Source organism: Zootoca vivipara, chromosome 8 (assembly GCF_965207765.1).
Source record: "Zootoca vivipara chromosome 8, rZooViv2.hap1.1, whole genome shotgun sequence".
Classification (NCBI taxonomy): domain Eukaryota; kingdom Metazoa; phylum Chordata; class Lepidosauria; order Squamata; family Lacertidae; genus Zootoca; species Zootoca vivipara.
The window spans coordinates 47130328-47142899 of NC_142591.1; the positions used below are offsets into that span (position 1 = coordinate 47130328).

A 12572-nucleotide genomic window follows, 5' to 3' on the forward strand; every position below is an offset into this window, starting at 1 on the left:
ATTAATCTGTGACCCTCCCCCCTTTTCCCTTTTCTGTTTCTTGAAGTACCTCAACCTTTTGGTGAGATGAGTATTCATTGCTCTAGTCCAGTACTTCAGCAATGTGCTTCATTGGGACTATTGGTATGATTAAAGGCTTGATAGTTGCCCCATTAATTTGTGAAGAGAATCATTTTCTTTGTACTGTTTATGTCTTTTTCACAATTTGCTTCCTCTCTGTCTCTCCCTGCCTTTTACACTGCACACATATACCTTAGGACTTGGCATCTGTTTTGATTGGAATATTCAGTGCATATTGTTCTCTGCTGGTATTCTCATAATGTTCCTTTATTCATTTTTAAGCCTGCCAAATCTCTCTCTGTTTGTGTGTCTTGAGGGCATTTGTCCTTTTGAATAAAGAAAATGTTTTGATACTTTTATCACGTCTTTCTGGGACGGCACTGGTTTCTCTTTCTGATCATTTCAGCTTTGATTAAAGCAAAAGAAAATAGAAGTGTCAGGCTCTCCATTTTTTAACTAATGGAAACACACACCCCCATTATGGTCCACAAACAGTTGATTCCAATCAACTTTCTTCCAACTCATTCCACTTGCAGTGTTGTACTTTGATAACCACTCTCACACAAATATTCTCAGAAGTGTTTCCAATCTGCTGATATTATGATAACATAGCCCTAAGGGTTTATTAGCGTCATGCTATTCATTTCACCTACTTTCATTTCCTTGGACTAAGTCCAGAATAGCCCCTGGTCCTGTTGATTGCTCTTCAAACAGAAGAAATAGCCCTGTATTACATTTAGGAACATGCATCCAGTTTCTAATGACTCTATTGCTGCTATACCCATCAGTGTCAGGGTAATTGAAATTCCACTATAGTCACTGCTCCTGTATCTCTTCACAGCTTATTCCTTATTTATATAAGTTGGTAGGTTTTTTTTCATCTACCATTTTGTCTTCGGTATTCCCTGGCCTATGCCATTTTCTCCCTAATTGTTTTACGCCATTTTAAAGGGTGCTCTGCTTTTATTGGTTTTTCGGTTAATCAAATGCAGGAGCAATGTTATGAACCTTGAGTTACTTGCTGCTTGTTTCCCCACTGTTAGTTTCACAGTGGAAGCACATTTGAAGATACTGCTCAGCTAAGCAAAGCATGGCAGCCAGGACCAATAGGACATTGGGAAAGGAGGGTTTAATGAGGAGGAGCTCCCCTCAAATGCAGCGGAGGGTAAGTCTGATTCTGACTTTTGCATGCTAAGCTTCCTTGCTTCGTGACAGATTACCTGACTGACCTTGGATGTTTTGCTTCAGCTCCCATTCCACTTGTCTGTTCTCTTTCTCTCTGAATTTAGGAGAGCAATTAGGGCTTAAAGGCCACAAGTCTTAATTCATCAGTTCCTGCAGAAGCCCATCCCTCCTCCGATAATAACAAGGAGCAAACTTGTTCCTCTGATTGTACGGATGAAACAGCCGTGGTGTGGGGCATACCTAATTCCACTGTGCCTTGCTTTCCCATCTTTAAAGAGGGATGTCACATTTGCTTACTTCCAAAATATGGCCAAAGAGATAAATGAGTGACTGTGACACAGTTTATAAGACTTCCTTGGACACTGTTAAAACATGTTACGCCAGAAAAGGTTATATGACTTGAAAGGTGTTGGACCAATTCATTACTCTTGGTGAAAGTTTGCTGTTTCCTCCCTCTTTGACTTTGCACTGGCGACTTTTCTTCTTCCCCCTTTTTGTGGCAAGCAAACAAGAGCACGGATCCTACAATATGCTGTGCAGCCTAGGTTCCAATGCCTACGTAGAATTCCTTCATCTGCTAAGGCTGTCTCATTGATTTCAGTAGGGAGTATGCCTTTGTACGGATGAAGGGATAAAAGTAGTATGGAGACTGGACATATCTGGAAGTTTGTGTGTGATTCCCAGGACCTTACTGCTCATTTTACTTCCATTGGTGGTAACTACTTTTTGTAAACTTGGGTCAGAGGAACTATAGTGTTGCACTTTCTATGATATGGCCAGGTCCAGGGCAGCATCATTCCCTAAAGTGAATGCAATCATAGATTCAGGGATTAGTGTGTGAAGTTCGGCCATCTTTAGTACTGAGTGGAACCATCAGTTACTTGTTCCATCATTAAAATGCAAAGTGGAATTGTCCTTCAAGAGGAAGATAGCTTTTCTACACATTTCACTTTTGAAATGTCATAATTTTAAGCTAACATGTTCTCTTTTAAATTTCACATACTATACTGGCTGAGCAAACCATAAGGGAGCTCACTGCTCTTTGCAGCATTAAGGGGGTCATATTTTCATGCAGGTTAACCATTTCCGAGCAATTCCTTTGATTTATTAGACCCAAGTAGACTTCAGTAGGGTCACTGGGCCTTTTAAATTTAAGAAACCTTCCTAGAACAATGTTTGGAGTTCTAATTCGTCATGGAATCTCTTGACTGAGAGTACAAGAGTTTCTTGACTGAGAGTACTGGACTTTTTTCATTTGCTTATGATTTAAACAATTTATTTATTAGCTTTAATTCAATTTCTTGAACCAATTTAAGCTTCCTTTCTATCTTAAAGGTAAAGGTAAAGGGGCCCTTGACCATCAGGTCCAGTTGTGTCCGACTCTGGGGTTGCGGCGCTCATCTCGCTCTATAGGCCGAGGGAGCCAGTGCTTGTCCGCAGACAGCTTCCGGGTCATGTGGCCAGCATGACAAAGCTGCTTCTGGCGAATCAGAGCAGCGCAGGGAAACACCGTTTACCTTCCCGCCGGAGCGGTCCCTATTTATCTACTTGCACTTTGATGTGCTTTCGAACTGCTAGGTGGGCAGGAGCTGGGACCGCGCAACGGGAACTCACCCCATTGCAGGGATTCAAACCACTGACCTTCTGATCAGCAAGCCCTAGACTCTGTGGTTTAACCCACAGCACCACCTGGGTCCCTCCCTTTCTATCTTAGCTTCCCCCAACCTGATGCTGTCCAAATGTTTTGGACTACAATTCCCATTGTCCCTGACCACTGGCCATACTGGCTGAGGCTGATGACAGTTGTAGTCCAAAACATCTGAAGGGATAGGGATGCTGGTTTACACTGAGGTGTCTTACACTTCAGTTCTTCAGAGTTTGAAGCCCATTGTTTAGGCTTAAGCGAGCCCTCCTTTCTTATCCCACATATTACAGTAATTCTCATAAAATTAAAAGATTTAAGATGCATTTTTACCCTGTAGAAATTGGATGGGGCAGGGGGGGGGATAGTAATGAGGATCAGACTTAGTCATCTATTTAGGTAGATTTATGTTCCAGCAGCCTATCTGCCTCTCTTTACTCATTTAGTTACGATGGATCTTAATTTCCCATATGCTTTCTAGTCCACAATAATATTGTACATAATCTTGCATTTAGGAATTACCCATTCTGCAGAGCAGTCTAGTGTTTATTTCACTGTCTGTCTCTGGCCCAGGGTTAAAACTATTGGAGGTCCAGATGACATCTGGCTTCTCAGCTCAAACAGAATATTGGCTGCAGTGTTTATCAGTGCATTATTCATCAAAACTGATGATGCAAAGTACAACATGCTGTCTGTAGCGCAGTGTACGAGTGGAAAGAAGTTGGCAGAAATGCCCAGTGTTCTGTGAGCAGCATGTAATCAATAGTCTGGGTGCTTGTTCACTTTATGTTGATGACTATTCCCTCTGGTACGCCTTTGTATATTTTTGGGATCACTGTCTTACCAGCTGTGCTGCTTTTTCACTCTCTTCTTGATACCATCCAAGATAGATAGAACAGAAGGGACAACCTTTTGTGCAGTGGGTGTCAAATCAGCTAAGCTAGTTACACAAAGCATGACAATGAGAAAGAGACTGGAAAGGATGCAGCTCGGAATTTCCAGCAGTGTGGATCCTTCTTTTTTGCAAAGAAATAAAAGGGGGGGGGATGCCATGTTGATTAAATGGTTATTACTATTTTAGTCCTAATCACATTAGGTCAAAATTAACCCTGTACATTTTCAGTGGAATTTGACTTAGAGCACTTCCAGACTGTCTCTATTTTTGGTTGAGATTCAGTCACTTACTGGCAACTTTAGGCTGTGCAGCTGAAGTCGATTTGGCACTTTTGCACACCAAATCTGTCCCTGCCCCCAAATTAGAACTTTTTTGCTACAAGAAAAGTGATGGGGAAATGCACTTATTTGATGCAATGTTATCTAACCTCCCCACAAAAAAAAGAATGCTCAGTATATAGCCAGTGCCATTTAACCCCCCCCCCCACAAACTTTGTGCAAACAAATGAGAATGAATGCTCATATGAGAGGGACCATTGTTTACTGCTGATTCCTGCAAATGGGTCTATCAGTATGATTTCACCTTGGAGTGAGGCCTGTTCAGAGTCTGGAATTTGACAAAATAATAGCAACGTTATGTATTATCCCCTAAATGGGCTGCTGACCTGCAAGAATGTTGTATGAGGTGAGTGGGGAAGTTTGTGAATAGAGAGACAGAAAATGACAGAGAGAGAAAGAGATGGAGAAAGAGCAAAGGAGAGAGAGAGAGAGAGAGAGAGAGAGAGAGAGAGAGAGAGAGAGAGAGAGAGAGAGAGAGAGATGAGAGTAGAGAGTGAAAATGAAGTTCCCTTGGTGCAGAGGGCTTTCCCCTGGCCATCTGATGTGACTTACTGGTCCTACTAAGCTTCATTAACATGTAATCCACTAAAGTTTCGATCGCCTCCAAGCAGATGCCAAACTTTTCTTTTGTGCTGTGGGATCAGACAATGTTGGCTTTTTTGGGGTGTTAATATCTAACCCCGGTTTGCTGTATCAGTTACTCAGTTTGGGTGGTGGAACAAAATGCAGGGCTCACAGCACAAAATGGTACAAAACTACAGTACTCCAAAAATTTGGCTCTATTTTGGAGTGAATCAAACAATGTTGGGTTTGGGAGGGTTTGAGTATCAACTACTTATTTTGGGGGAGGCACCACAAAATGTGGGGTTCATGGAACAAAATGGCACCATATGAGCATAAAACTTTGGCATCAGTTTGGAGGGGATCGGACAATGTTGGATTTGGGGGTGTTCACTTGTAACCCCGGTTTGCTGTGTTGATTGCTCAAATTGGGCATGGCACAAAATGTGGGATTCACAGCACAAAATGCACACTTATTATAGTTTGTGCTACCATATCAAGTCTCTATCTATCTATCCCTCCATCCCATATGCTTGTATCAGTGCTTTCTTCTTCTTCTTCTTCTTCTTCTTCTTCTTCTTCTTCTTCTTCTTCTTCTTCTTCTTCTTCTTCTTCTTCTTCTTCTTCTTCAGGACACGTAGTACCGGCATCTCTATTTGTTGTTGTTAAAAAGTGTGACACTTACTGTAACTCCATGGTGAGCACCAGCACCTATTTTACTAGGGGTGGGGTGGGGGGAAAGCACTGACTTCTACCCTGTCCGACACCTGGCATTACTCTGGGATAGCATATTCCTCCCAAAGCCCAATTTATGATTAGGTAAATAGAGTTCTCTCCACTCACATTTATTGACATCTCTGAGTGATAGCAATTGATAGCAGTATGCTCTTTGCCACAAGTCTTCTCACTATCCAAGGGCAGAAAGGGAGGAGCCAGGTGCAGGAGCTATAGTTTAGGCAAGCTGCTGAATTATGATTATCAAATGTTTTGATGCTACCAGCACATTTTTAGCAACCATTCGTTTACAATGCATGTTCTGAAAAGAGGGAGTCCACTCACATTACAGAAAGTTAGTCACTTCCCAGAAGCACTCCTCCTTTCCCTCTCTTAGATGGCCTCTGAAGGTAACCAACAGGAGAGAGGTTGCCAGTTCAGCAGGAAAGGCCTGTGAGATTATCGGACATCCTCCAGCATGCTTTGGAGGCTGAGTTTGAATATGCTCACCAGGTCCCATCTTTCTCAGGTCAGGATGCATGGCTCTGTTTTATAGGTCAATTTCCTAGTGGAAGAGAAGTAAATGAAGCAGAGCCTGAAGATAATTTATAAGCATAACTGCTTTGTTTTCCAAGATTCATAAGTCCTGGAGCAGAGGTAATAATAAACAGCATGCATGCAATTCTTTGCCTCATGACAGCCAGCATGACACCAATTCCAAGCTTCTTCCTGGTTCTCATGAAACAACTGTCTCTCAAAAGCAAGCTCCAAATAGAAGAGTATATGGCAGAAAGTAGAAATAAGCATTTCCCCCATGTTCTGTCTGGGAGAATCCCATTTGCTGAAAGCTTGTATCTTGGACCCAAAACTGAATCCCCCAATGCCTTTTTGAAGACCTGCTGATGCACTAAGGATGAGAAAACTCAGAAAACCACTGTGCCCACATGCACCCATGTTTCCAATGCATTTACCACTGTCACTGTCACTGTATGTGCTCTCCAATACAGCACTTCTTTGTGCATGTTCCTTAGCTGTAATGCAGGGGCGGGAAATGTGTGGATCCCCAGATCTTGTTGGGCTCCACCAGCCCTAGCCAGTTTGGTGAAAAGTCAGGGATGATGGGAGATGTAATGCAGCAATATCTGGATGGATACATGTTTCCACACCTCTGTTCTAATAATTGAACACTAACCATTGCTTAAAGCCGGGACGGGGGTACAAATGGCCCTTCAGATGTCATGGCAGAGCTCCCACCACTCCTCACTGTTGGCCATGCTGGCTGCGGCTGATGGGGGATGGAGTCCAACAACATCTCTACGGCCAGAGTTGTCCCATTCTTGGCTTAACGGTACACTCCCTTTTTGAGGAAACGTAGCAGTTGCCTCTAGTTACAACTACTAATGTCAAAACTTTGAGCCAGCTCAAGCAGCTGGCCTCAGAGAACAACTAGTGGGCCACATATGAATATGCCATCTGCATAAAATGTTACAAAAAGTAATACCGCCACATTTAACCAGGTAAATGGAGACTCAATAAGCATCATGATGCCGGAGAATTATCAACCGGACATGCATGTACATAACCACATTGGTTGAAGCTATGGAAGCATGTTTCCACGCAGAGATCTTTGTTGTTGGACGAGGGAGTAGATCTGGTGTACAGACAACTCCCAAATTATGCAGGGTTGCGTTCCAAGGCACTGTACTTTTAAGTGAAATCACATATATTTGAAACACTGTTGAGAAAGCCTGCAAACATTCTCTTCTGCCCCCACCATATTCCACCCCTTTTGGTGACGTTTTCAGGTCACTTTCAGGTTTGGCATGATGCATGTGTGTGCAGTCATGCACATATTGAATGCACCTAAAATGGTCGTTACTTGTATATTATATGTAACAATAGTATCTGGTAAAAACCGAATAAATACTGGGTCTCCCCCCCAAAAAAACACGTTGAAGGTGAAATGTGGCTTTCATTTTCATTTTATTTTTACAATGATGATGGGGAGGTAAGAACCACACCTGAAAATTATTCTTAATGGGGTGGTGGAAGCAATATTACAGTCATGTTTTCCTATCCCATTGCTCTTCTTAATGAAAGTACAGGGGAAACCTGTACAGCTGGATGGGCGGGGTATAAATAATAAATTATTATTATTATTATTATACTCATTGCTTGAAAGTATTGTGCAAGTGGCTGATGCTTCTGTGCAGGAGGGAGAGTTGTAACCATTAACTTTTTAATGAAAAGGAAGTCCCAGCAAAGTTACTGAAGATTTGCACAAAAAATTATTAACTTAAATGCAGACATTGGACCTTATCAAAGCTGTGCATGAGTCGAGGGTTAATCTTAAGCTTGCATCTCAGCAGGGTTAATAAGCTTCTGATATTCATATGTAACTCTTAAAAAACAGAATTCTGTGTCTTATCATGCCTAGTGATGTCATAATTAAAGATCCATAAAAAGCACACATACCACTGGAAAATGGCTTGTAAAACAGCCTTGCAAAATACACCCACAGCTACCTCCCATCAATATTTTTACCAGCCCAGCAGCCAACACATATCAACAGAGGTCATTTGCAACACAGTGATGCTTTGAAAGAAACAAAAAGAATCAGGTCACCTGCAGCTTACAAAAGCCATCTGTCAGGAATGCTTTGATGGTGTTTCCTGCTTGGCAGGGGGTTGGACTGGATGGCCCTTGTGGTCTCTTCCAACTCTATGAGTCTATGATTCTTGAGGTTCTTTGGGAGGCTGTTTCATACTAATCTAAGAAATCTTAGATTGTTGAGCTTTTTGGTTGAGCGTCACCTTTTGGAAATTCCTCCCGGACGTCCATTTCACATTTGAAATCCCTGTAATGTCCGGACCTATGGCAGCCCTAAAGGAATCACCATCATTGCTACTTGCCATAAACAGGTGAGTCCTAAACATATTGTGTGAAAATCAGTCATACCTATGCAGTGTTATAAGTAATATTAATTTTTATATTCCTGATATTATGCCAGAGGGGGGTGAAGGATGTTATATTTCTCTCTTTGGTTTCCAAAGAAGTCTCTCTCTTCAGCTAGGCATGTGATCAGAGCTGAAGTCTTCCCTTGGTGCCTAAACTCCATTATCTTCAAGATCGTCCACTTCATTCCTGTAGAAGACTAGCACAGCCAATGATGATGGATGAACTGAAACATACCACTTCATGTACCTTGGTTTAAGAACAGCTTTGTTTATGAACAACTTGGATTAAGAACGCTGCAAACCTGGAAATAGGTGTTTTGGTTTGTAAACTTTGCCTTGGAAGAAGAACATGTTTCACTTCCTGTTGAGTATGTTCCATGTGTAAATTGAGTCTCCCGCTGCTATGGGGAAGCACACCTTGGTTTAAGAACACTTTGGTTTAAGAGCGGACTTCTGAAACGGATTAAGTTTGTAAACCAAGGTACCACTGTATTGGTTTGGATCCCAACTTGCTCCTCCATTGGAGGACTGGTGATTTCTGCCATATCTCCTCCATCTACAGCCTTTTTGTACCATACCAGATTGGATGTGGACTTGCTGGGTAGCTGAGTAAAGCTTCTGACTGGCTTAGCTGCAATGTAATGCCTAGACCATGGCTTGGCAACTAGAAACACTCTCCATGGGGCAAAGATCACTCCACAAGCATCATCCTTTGGAAACAACCATCCAAGTAGGATTGGAAGCATTGCAAAGTGGTGCCACTAATCTCTAACTCAGACAACTGCTCCAGAAGGATACCATGGTTGATGGTATTGAAAACCACTGAGAGTTTGAGAAGAATTAATACGGATACAATTCATCTGTCTCTTTCCCAACAGAGGTCATCATACAGGGCAACCAAAGCAATATTTGTGCCAAAAGCAGGCCTAAACACCAATTGAAATGGATCTAGAAAATCAGTTTCCCAAAGAGCGCCTGGCTGAAGTAAGAGCAAAGAATAAAAAAATATGCTACCCATTTGCAGACAGCTTTATATCACTAGGGGATGAAACAAGGTTGAAGCCCAGGGGTAAATCAACAATGAGTAGCTGCTCTTTCTCATATGCTTCTCAGAACTGAGATGCATTGGGTGATTGTCTCCAAAACTCTGTGCGTAGGGGAAAACAGAAATAAGACTGGAGCAGTGACTTGTACTTTTAAAGATTCTGTTCAATAGTCTGGAAAGGACAGGACATCCTTGGTCTCTCTGTGTTGGCACTCATCCATGAACTTTTTTCAGTATGTGGCATATGTCCTAGAAGCATAATCAGAAGAGTACTGATTAGCTCGTCAGACTGACCTGCTCATCCCATTTGTCTCAGTTCAACAAGCATGCTGCTGGTAAGCTTAGCCATTCTGTTTCTGAGTCATGGGATCCCTGGCATAAAAGAGAGACCCTTTTCTTTTGTTCTGATTTCTACAGAACCACTACCCCATCTTTGACCTTTCTTGACAGAGTTTCAACACAATGGGTCGGTATTCAACTAACTACTGATCTGCTGGGAATGCTCAGTCAGTAGAGCATGAAACTCTTACTTCTAGGATCATGGGTTTGAGCCCCACGTTGGGCAAAAAGATTCCTGCATTGCAGGTGGTTGGACTAGTTGACCAACTCTACAATTCTATGATTCTACACAAAGCTGACTCATTGGAATTAATGGATTTAACTTAGCCGTAATCATTCCTTTCAGTGGGTCTACTCTGAAACTTAGTTGAACACCACTCTATTCTCTTAAAAGTGCATGGATATGTTATAGACCTCTGTCACCTTCCACCTGCCTGACTATTACTATCAGATGTATTACACCTTCTGAAAAGAGTAAAAAGCAGCTTTCCTCCATGGGAAGAGAAACACTTGGATGGATTTTTGTTGGCTCCAACATACAGGAAGAAAGGGTTAAAACAACCATTGTCTTGACCCTTATTCCTCCAGTGGATGTTTTAAAAATGATAGCAGAGGAAGGATAAAGGAATTTAGCAACATGTGTTTGACCTCAGAGGCTACATGAAGGGATATGTTGCAAAAACTGAGCATTGCTTTTCTCATTAGGAATAATGAAAAAACAACTCCCTGCCGCCCAACAGAATTTGTTTGTTTAACTTCTCCCAACTTTTCTTAATTTCTATTCATGACGACAATTCCTAAGAATAAAGTGTTTTTAATGACACCACCAGAATGTTCATCCAGAGACACCAACTTTGTTTTCTGTGGGTGTGGTTTTTCTTACCACTAGCAAGCCTCTGCCTGAAAGACTGGTGTTATAAAAAGTAAAGGGTGCCCTGTTTTTGCTGTTGTGGCTAAAGTTGATATGGGATCAGAGCCTCTAATGGATATAAACAGGGCTTTTTTTTGAGCTGGAACACAGTTCTGGCATCTCTCAGGTGGGTGTCATTGCCATTATAAGAGAGCAAGGGAGGTATTCATGGTGAGTTCTGGCACTTTTTTCTAGAAAAATAGCACTGGATTAAAAAAACCCTAGCTTTTTATAACTAGCTGTTAGATGCATATAACATTTTGCATATGAGTTCACAGCTTGTGCAGTCCACAAAAAGCTGTTGCTCTTACAAAAGGTCAAAGAAAGAGAATGAAGTGGGTACAAATATGAACCAGTTACGGGCCCAAATGAAATGTTGTCCCTAAAAGTTCATTATTCTTATAACCATTAATGCAGACTATACACTTGCTCTTTAACAGTTTCTTCTTTGCTAGGGTCACAAATGGTATCAGCTTCTAGCAAGATTAATATTTACTGCACAAGCCTCAATGATCCCAAACAGCATTAGCAAGAACTTTGCAAAAAAAGACATTTCACTCTCTTTTTTCCACTCATTAAAGTGCTTCTTGCATTGTATGATCATGCTGTTGGGAGCTCAGTAATGGCTCTGTATTTTCCCTTCAACTCTGAGACACAGGCATTTGAGAGGAATGGTAATAGAAAGTTTGGCATGATGCAGACTGCTCAAGCATATGGAGGGTTGAATTCCACTCTTTCAGAACGATTCAGTCCAGTGAACTGTATTCCTTTTAATGTTTCACTGTGCTGTGACCACCTAAATTAGACTACCAGTGTTCTTGAATCATTTTGATTTTTTGTATGAAAGGTGCAGCACTCAGAACAATGGACTAAACTGTTTTGCCACATTTCATTTTTCATAAAAGCTGTGATTGAAATGTGATATATGCTGCCCTATATTTTAATTCTGGTAGTCCTCTTGACTTTGATAATCCTTTGTTTGCATTATCCAAGCCTAGCACACAATCTTATTTGCTTCTTCGGTTTGTCTTGTATAGGCAACCATTGCAGATGTGTCCTGACTTCAACCCATTCCTGTACTCACCCCATGATATTAAGATAGTAGGGAAAGGCATGTAAACACTTAAGTGAAAATCAGTTAGCTTTTTATTGGCGGTTGAATGACCATGTGCCTGGGAGTGGTGTCTTTTGGGCTTTCAAATTTGAACAGTGACCTGTGCTGATTCTTCCTTCTGGCTTGTGGTAGAAAAATCTCTTCCAGGGTGTAGGGGGACCCTACAAAGCAGTGTAGAATGTTGTGTGGATGCTGCTAGTAGGAGATGGTGTGATGAGATGCCACTGCTCAGCTAACCTCTGGTAGGTCACATTGCTCTGCAGCTTACCAGGAGGTAGAGGGTCAGGGAAGAGATGGCAAGGAGATTGGTGCGGTGGAAATGTGCTGGCAGGAACATTGGATTGGCTCTCGGGTGCATTTTCTGTAAGCAGTAGCAATATGACCAACCATACCCCACCATATTGGACACTACTGTGTGCTGCAGGGGAATCAGAACAGATCTCCTCCCCTTCAGACCTCTTTGCCAGATCAAGAGCCATACAATGAGTAGAACACAGCACTGGTTTTCACCTTATACAGTATATGCACACATCCAAACACCTTCATTGTCCACTTGATAAAGCAGACCCTTGCTTGCAAAGCTTGCATTGCAGTGAGCAGATAATTCTTTAAGATGCCCCTACCAACTTTGTTTGTTTGTTTTTACTTGTATTTTTCTACCTTTGAAAATAATGTTGTCTACATGCTTAACAGACTGGAGACTGGGAAGATAATGATGCACAAAAAGAAAAAGTAAGAAAGGAATACATTTTGCTGCAGAAAATGCTATTCTAAGAGGCTTTCTGTAAGCACATCCCTCTATATTTACTGAA

The 12572-nt window shown here is 41.8% G+C and overlaps 1 long non-coding RNA gene across 5 annotated transcripts in view; it reads left to right on the forward strand.

Annotated features, from left to right (window-relative positions):
• The window catches only part of LOC148684838 (uncharacterized), an 83643-nt gene that overhangs the window by 31846 nt on the left and 39225 nt on the right, over nt 1-12572 (forward strand). For all 5 annotated transcript variants that reach the window (XR_015951472.1, XR_015951471.1, XR_015951473.1 and 2 more), the window contains one exon: nt 1104-1225. This is a non-coding gene — a long non-coding RNA (uncharacterized LOC148684838). The remainder of the gene's footprint in view (nt 1-1103; nt 1226-12572) is intronic.